Below are 8,943 nucleotides of genomic sequence, written 5' to 3' on the forward strand. Positions count from 1 at the left end.
CTAAGAACGGATCCGACTTGCTGAAAAATCCTGAGAGAATAACAAACACAGATCAGTTGATAGCGCCATAAAAAAGTGATTCTGGAGAATTTGCATTCCATAATATGATGCATCTAATGTGCATCTTTATTTAGACCAGCATCATGAAATATAATTTATAGCAACCCACCGCTTGTAACATGTTTTGCTAATTTCTTTAACTGTACCATTGTATTTAAATATTAGATATTTAGGCCGATCAATTTAATCTGCAAAAGTGGATCATTCATTCATAGGATGAGCATTTTATAACACTGCTCTTACACATATACCCCACTCTTTCCAGCGATTGCACCTGCTCTAAATTCTGCCTGCCTCTGTCATTGAAAATGAATTGTGTCCTTGCTGGTAACTTTTTTTCCAAGCAGCTCCCTGTGCTCCCACCATTTGAGGTCCCATCCCATCTCTCCTGCTATCTATCTGCTCAGGGGTCTCCTCACCTGATCAAATCTTAATATGGTGGGGGACGAATGGGTCATTATTAGCACCATACAATATAGGCCAAGATGATCAAGCCACTAAAATTACATGATAAATGCTATCAAATGCCCCTAGTTTATTTGAAATCTTTTTATTATTTTTCAGAAACTCTCTTTTGGTCTAAATCTGTTTCTTTGCCTTTGCAACATATAAACTGCTATTTAAAACATATTATTATTACGCTTCTCTCAACAATAGTAAAATTTCTCCTTACATATAATATAATAAAAATCTACATCTACATCCAAATCTCCAAATCAAATCTACTAAGTCTATAACGATATTGTAGGGTAATGTGTGCTTCTAGTTTTATAACAACAGTTTGGATAGGATCTATTTTTGATCCTACATGTATAAGGCAATGTTCAAGAAGAAATGATTGATTCAGTGGAAGAGCTCGACTGTTCTGCAGAAAGTGAAGTCCTAATCCCCAGCTAAACACCTCTGGTGTGACTTTAAATGTAGACCTTGAGCCAAAAACTCATCAGCAAACACCAATGACTTGAGAAAGAAAGTGTGTGAGAGAGAGAGAGAGAGAGAGAGAGAGAGAGAGAGAGAGAGAGAGAGAGAGAGAGAGAGAGGGTATAAAGAGTAGAGTACACATAGAGTACACACCAAAAATGATTATGTGGAATATTATGACAATTTTAATATTTCTCTATTTTAATATTCTTTAAAATAACTTTATTATCATTAGAAACAATTTTGCTGCTAATATTTTTCATAGAATGTGATACTTTTTTCAACAGCATTTAAAAAAAATAGAAATCAACAAAATTAATCTTTACTATCACTTTTTATCATTGTAACATATCCTTAATATTAATAAAAACTATCTACATATTCTTTCTTAAATTCAAATTAACATTCTTAGCATAACTTTTTTCTTTCAAAAACAGACTGAACTTAAACCTTTTTAAATATATAAACACACACACATAATTTCTGGTATCTATGCTAAAAAAAAAACTAATATTCTAATGAAGTATTCTGAGTAAGTAACAAGCAATACTCAACGAACCCGAAAAATATTTCCTTTCTTTTAAACTATTCTCAGCAATTACATCACATGAAATATGCATACACATGTCCCTTTATCGCACTTGTAATACTGTATATTGTGTAAATCTCAAACTGCAAAACTTATCATTATCTGCTGACAATAAAAAAAACTATGCTTTTCTTGAAGTTTCCCACAGTAGCAGATTTTCCTCAGTTAATTATGCCTATAAAACGCTTTTCCTCAGAGGACAGCGGCAGGTATGCTGAATGATCAAAACCGCACTGAATCACCAGGAGCCATTTTCAGGACTTTCAGATCTTTCCGAACAACTTTAACACATAAAAAGAGCCACATGCACAGAAGAGTCACAACAGACCACTCACAGCTTAGTATTCAAAGATGTCGTTTGCTACAGCAATGTTCTCTTATAGGCATTCAGCCAAAGTTTAAGATGTGAGAATGAAACAGCAACTTATCAAAAGTTATCAGAGAATCTTGAGAGCCTGGGTCTCTGATCTCTCTTCCAGTCTAGAAGCTTAATCAAAGTTTTAATTACTCTGATGCAGAGGATATGATTTTCACTGAAGGATTATGACTTAGGAGAAGAAAAGGACTCTTAAATGAAAAGTGATTTAAAGGAGGCTTTCCTGTTCTACCTTTTGACGCCCTGTCAAGCAGCAGTACGAGACGCTCTGTGTGAAACTGAGACGCTCCTGTGGATCATTTGTTATGCTTGTATTAATCCCTCTTATTAATTTTAGTCCAATGTAATTACCCTACTGACAAGAGTTGATTGTGTCTCCCACAGGAATAGTACTCTCTCTATCACTCTCTCTCTTGCACTGTCTTTTCTCAACTGTCTGACCGCATTTCCGAGTATGGGGATTCATCAAAGCTCAAATTTATTTTTAACAGCATCCCTGATCATTTCTGTCCGATCACAATAGTTTCAGCGGCTCATGTCACATTGCTCTGTTGATCCACTCACAATGAAAAGCAAACTTTGCCATGAGGCTGTTATTGAATGATGGGCGAGTTAAATTATATTTGACACTTGACAGCAAACCCAAGTCCCAATGCAAGAGAACAGAAAACATGCTCAAGCACAGCCACAAAAGAAATTCAAAGGATCAGAGAGATGATGAAAAAAAAAAGTTTTATGTTAAGAAGTTAAGAAGTCTCTAATGCTCATCAAGTATGCATTTATGTGATCAAAAATACAATACAACAGAAATATTGCGAATTTTTAAAAAAAAATTTTTTTAATGTTTTCTAACTTAATATAGTTTATTATGTATTATTGTGACGTAAAGCTGAATCCTTTACATCACATAATCCTTCAGAGATTATTCTAATATGCTTATTTGGTGCTCCAGAAACATTTTTTATATGATCAATGTTAAAAACAGCTGTTTGATTTAATATTTTTGTGGAAATAATATTTTTTTTTCTGAACTCTTTGATTAATAGGAAAATTAAAGGAATTAATTTATTTGAAATAGAAATATTAAAACTTTTACTTTCAATTTAATGCACCAAAAAAAAAAACTATTTAAGCAATAAAAAAACATTAACACTTTATTGTATGGTTACACCTATTGGTTGCTTATTAGCATGCATATTACTAGAATATTAGCCATTTATTAATGTTAATTAAGCACATATTAATCCCTTATTCTACACAACCTTATTCTACATCCTTAATCCTACCCAATACCTAAACTTAACAATTACCTACTAACTATTAACTATTACTATTAGGAATGTTTTTGTGGTAACTTTTCTAGTGCTATGGAAGTCAACGGGACTTAATTACCAGCATTTTTCTAAATATCTTCTTCTTTTATAAAGTTAGGTAAATAAATGATAACAACAGTTTAATTTTGGATGGTCTATCCCTTTAAGTGCATTGTTACATAAGATAATTTTATATTCTGAATAAAAGTGCACAGGAGGTCTTCCTACCTTATCATCCAGCTTCCTCGCACTGAATGAGAGTTCGACATAATCGTTATTTCCTGTCAGCTCCTCAGCAGTGATCTGGAGAGATACAGAGTGATGAATTGTTTTCAGCAGAAGAGAAAACAGAATCAGAAGCTAACCACGAAGACTGGCATTTGTTTTATAGATCTCATTCTCCTCACCCACTGAGCTTTACATGTTCAACTATTGCTGCTGCGTTCTGTCAGTGTGCATTAACAAGCACCTCAGGCTATTTTCTGCAATTTTGTTTCATAGCTCGCATTCAATTCCACATCTGACTGTTCTGGAAGGTTCTTGTGTACTATGAGAAGTCGTTCTAGCTGTGTTCAATAGTGGCATTGATCATTCTAAGCAAGTGCAAAGCTTTTAAAGGTTAGACCATGAAATGTTTGTGCATGGTCATTTGCTGGTGTTGTGCACTGCTGGATGTTTGCATAAGTAGAGTGTGAGAGAAAGCAAACAGATAAATATGGGATTTGGGTGCTCACCGTAATAGACGATTTCCCAACTGTGTTGCCCTGTTTAAGCAAGGCTTTGGTGAATTTTCTCTGGGAGACGATCTATTTGGAGAAAAATAAGATATTTTAAGTCGTTCAGAGGCCGCCTTGATTTGATGGACAGACCACGCACAAAAACAAGAATATGTGCAGAACGTAGCACATAATAACACCTCAGGGAGAATTTGGCATATAAGCTTAGTTCATAATTACACCACGGAGTCTTATCCACTCCAGATAAGTGCTTCATTATTAGCTGTTAAATATTTATAAATAGGAGGGAGAGCTTTTGGTTTTATTTCCCCTAGAAACTCCGTATGAGTGAGTGTCAACACCTCGCTTTCTCACTTTATTAAACACAGCTCATTTCAACAATTATACACTAACCTCCCCCCTCCAACCAAAACAGACTGAATTAAAACAAACAACCCAGTTCCTCTGAGACAAAAGCGGCCCTAGAAAGTGGCTTTGATGCAAAAAGATAAACACATGAATATTGAACAAAATGAATATTGGCATCGGTTATACACTTTAAGCTACTAGCAAATTCTTTACTGAGAAACTGCAAATCTTAACCATCTGGCGGAAGATCATGTGTCTGGTTTTCCATTTGCTCAAACTGCAGATAAGAGAATAGCATGGCCCATCTGGGCCGGCCGTCCTCCCCACACTGAGCCAGATACACAGACAGCTCACGTTTCAAAATTCAATCACCCGTAAAATGTCTGGAAATGCTCTTAACGGTTGTTGGTGTGATTATTTAATTAGGATGCTTCATCTGATTTGGGCACAATGCCGACCCCACTCTTCCCTGACTGTGTGCAATCAGCGATCATGTAGAGATCCTGTAGCAAAATGATCATTGCCAAGCAAAGTAGACAAACCATAATAACCACACATAGCCCGCTTGAATATCTGTGCTCACTTGGCCCAGTGTGCACCCATGGCTCCCAAGCAGTCTGCCTCTCTCATGCCATTATGACTGCTGCTGATGTCGTGGAGCTCAGTAACGTAGTCGCTGGACCTCTTCGAAGTAGAAGTCCATGGTGAAGACCTTAGAAAAAGTGGGGTTTATACAGCTCCGAATCACCTCTGTCCTGTCCACCTGTGAACACACCAGAAAACAATTATCTACTTTATGTTCAGAATAGCTATTTTTTCCGCAGTATGTACACAATGCATGGAATACAAGATCTTTATATCCTCACATTTGAAGCAAACAAGAGGGTATACTGTACTGCAATGCGATTTTTCAGGTGCAATGAATCATTTTGCAAAGTGATTGGTTCACACCATATACAACAGGTATTATTTTCCAGTTGGGCTGAATTCACTGTAGGGAATGTTCAGAAGAATCTCTGCTGGATTAATTAAGTTTATCGCTTTCAAGTAGGATTTCTAAGGTCAATATTTAATCTCAGGACAAGCTGCCTGATTAGGAAGTCAAAAGATATTTGACAAGTATTGATACGCAGGACCAGATCGACATGGAATCAGTGATCTGGGAAGTGACCTTAAAGAACTGATCAATTACTGTAATCCAATCCATTTCTACTTATCTTACCATTAACCAGGAAAACCAACTCTAGTTTCTTTTCTTAGCGCACTTATCCTAATTGCTCTAATCAGTCTCAACTAAAGTCCCTTTGAATTGAAACAATCACAAAAACTGACAATTACTAATAGAAGATGTAGCAAAGCTTTTTGATACAGAGGATGCAGATAAACAAAAAACTTAATTAAGTACACTCGTGAGAATATGGTATGCTTAATCACTCTCATTAAGACAATTTGAAATGCCATATAATCATCAGAAGTTAACTTTCGTAAAGCTCTTTCGAATGAAACCAGTAAATGTAATAAATCTCAGAGCAAGATGTCACTGCTAAATCCCTGTTCCTGAAGAATGTATCTGCCTCTCACCTCGTACAGGCAAAGAAAAGGGTTCGTTTTATCTGACATCCCTCAGCCGCCTAGTCATGGTTTAGTCTCAGTTGTTTAACTTTCCTCAGGCAGCTCAGAGACGCAGGATTCTGCTCTTTTTCATTTCAGTCTGCTCTCTGCGTAGGGGTAAACACCAAGCTTGCTTGCTTCCTTTCTGACAGAGAAGATATTTTACCATTGAAAAAGATAGAAAAAATTGTAAAATGTCTATCATAATAATGTATTTCATTCATGCAAAGTGGATGTTTACTGAACTGTATATGTACTGTTATGAACTGTAAGCTCACATGAAAATGTAATTTTCAATCAAAACCCATCCAAGATGTACGACGAGTTGCATCCGAGATTTACAGTGTTGCTTCATGCTTCATTATAGATTAGTATTTTGTAAGTGACTGTTTAAAGTTAAAATGCTAAAATAACCGATTTGTTTCTTAGAAACATGCAGCTTTTTACTTCACAAGATGTTAATTTTATTGGATTCCTTGGGTGAGCAAACAATGTAATTCTACATTTCTGTTCAGATGACGAAACAAACTCATATCTATCTTAGATGGCCTGAGGGTTTCAAGCCAGGTTCTAAATTACAACTTCAGCCTAATTTTTTCATATCATATTTATCCAAATCTCTTTTTTTTAAATGTTCACTTCAACATCAAAATAGTTACCCATTTAATTTGCACCAACCATCTGGAGACACCGCAATTTCTCATCATTAAGATCTAGAAATATTTTCCTGACTCTTCCAGGTGTTTGCTCTTTGTGTACAGGGGCTTCCTCGGGGCAGCTGGCACTGTTTTATTGGGAAAGCTGCTTGTGCCACCTACTCAGAATTCACCTGGAAGGAATAAACATCAATCGAGAAGGCATGGACCTCGAAGCAGCTGTTTATTTCTGCTGCTGAATATGCAAATATATCTCACTTATCAAAGTGGAAATAGTACAGTTCTGATGATGACTAATATACATCCATTCTCCGTCTAATTGTTGTTTGTACAGGGAATATTCTGACACTGCTGTCAGGAAACATCTGCTCTGCTATACATCAGGCAACTTGTTAACCTCTCAGAACGCGCCTTGTGACTATTCATCAGAAAAGCACTAATTGCCTCTATTTTGTGACATCTTGACGTTTATTAAAAAAAAAGTAAACATTTAAAGAGCATGTTAAGATAGCCAAAAAACTTGAGTTGTAAAAGGATTGGGAGAAAATGCGTAAACCTTAACAAACATATCAAAATAAATTGAGTAAAATGAATGAAATTGTCCTTTTTTTACAATGAGCAAATGCCCTGTAAGCAGATTTCACACAATTTGTTGACCATAGGAAGTCCATAATTAACCATAAATAAGTATATATCTGTTGTTACAAGCACTACTTTGGTTGTAAGACCTAATTCTGAAAAAGTTAAATAAATAAATAAATAAATAACTTCATTTTACCTGTTTACAATAAATTTTCATTCAAAAGTTAAATTAAATTAGTTACAAAAATATTAAATTAAATTACATTTTCACAAATTTATAATAATTAATTAAACAACAAAGTAATTTAATTTAATATAAAATTTTTATATTTTAATTTATTATCTTCAAACGGTGCTCAATTTCAAAACAGAAACTGACATTAAGGAAACTGCAACTTTATTATATTATTCAAGCAAGCACAATAATGTCAATAATGTTAGAATGGCAAAAAAATTTGACTGAGTCCATTTCATCGCTCACTGATCATAAATCAGCCCTAACAGGATTTTTCTCGCCAAAATAAAAATGAGACCTGGAACCAGAAAGCAGAGCCATCCTGCCAAGCCTTCCATTCATGAATCTTCCATCACACTCCCATACACATCAACTAGCAGATCCCACATGACAATTTCTGGCAAGAGAGGTATGGACAAGCCAGCTTTTCAAAAAAAAAAAGACATGTGTCCACTCAGGCTTAGAAAAGTCCCTTTATGCCTGCGTAAACAGGGGCCTGAGTCCATCGCTACACTGGACTGACAGTCTTTTGGCAGTGAGGGGCAGAGCAGTCAACACATAGACAGCAGAGCTCTGGAGATACCAATAAATATTCAAGACACCATTGTTGGAAAGGCTTCTTGTCATTCCAGCTCTACTTCACTGGACCTGCTCAGATGGTGATCTATATCAATGCGATGATTATACACTATGGCAATAGTGCACAATTTGAAATTCTGAGATAACATACTGACTATAATATTGTGTTTTACCTTAAACTGCATTTTTTAAATTTAAAATAACTATATATAGCCTTTTTAAATATTATTAATGTTTAAATAACTACATGTTCTATTTTACAAATGTCATTTATTCATGTAATCCTAATTTGGTATAACATTATCCTTCAAAAATTAAAAAAATGCTGATTTGGTGTTAATGTAGAAACACTTCTTGTCCTTATCAGTGTTGAAGACAGTTGTGTTGCTTAACATTATACCAGGATATAATATACCAGGATAATTTTTTATCAAGATTATTTGTTGAATAGGGAGAACATCTTTACTCTCAATTTTAATAACAGTAACATTAACATTGCTTTTTTTTTATCTCTTTTAGTAAATTATTTAATAATGTCATCACTAATTCCTTTCTTTTTTGTTAAGTGTGTGTATAATAAAAATAACGGAAATATAAAGCTTATAATTTTATAAATGCATTTCCATGTATTAAATATAGTGTATTTAAGCTGTAAAATTGTTAAAATAAAATGTCAGCACCTTTTTATAGCTGTATTCAGTGGTATCTGTGGTATGATCTTCATGTAAATGAGCAATTTAACAATTTAATATAACTTTTTTACACAAAAAATAAATAAATAAAATGTTTAGTAAGTATTTTTAATGCTAACATTCATATATTTTTTCTTTGTATGTAAAAATGTTTTTGGATTGGCCCGTAAATTGGGACAAAATACAGAAATATAATCAACATCACACCAGAAATGCTGCCAGGTGAGCTTTTTAACTTCTAATA

General features: G+C 34.6%; 1 pseudogene; it reads right to left on the reverse strand.

The window, feature by feature from the left end:
• On the reverse strand, positions 1–5,964 carry LOC122360863 (annotated as a pseudogene).
• Between the last annotated feature and the right edge of the window lie 2,979 nt (positions 5,965–8,943).

Source organism: Puntigrus tetrazona, chromosome 16 (genome assembly GCF_018831695.1).
Source record: "Puntigrus tetrazona isolate hp1 chromosome 16, ASM1883169v1, whole genome shotgun sequence".
NCBI classification, from domain to species: domain Eukaryota; kingdom Metazoa; phylum Chordata; class Actinopteri; order Cypriniformes; family Cyprinidae; genus Puntigrus; species Puntigrus tetrazona.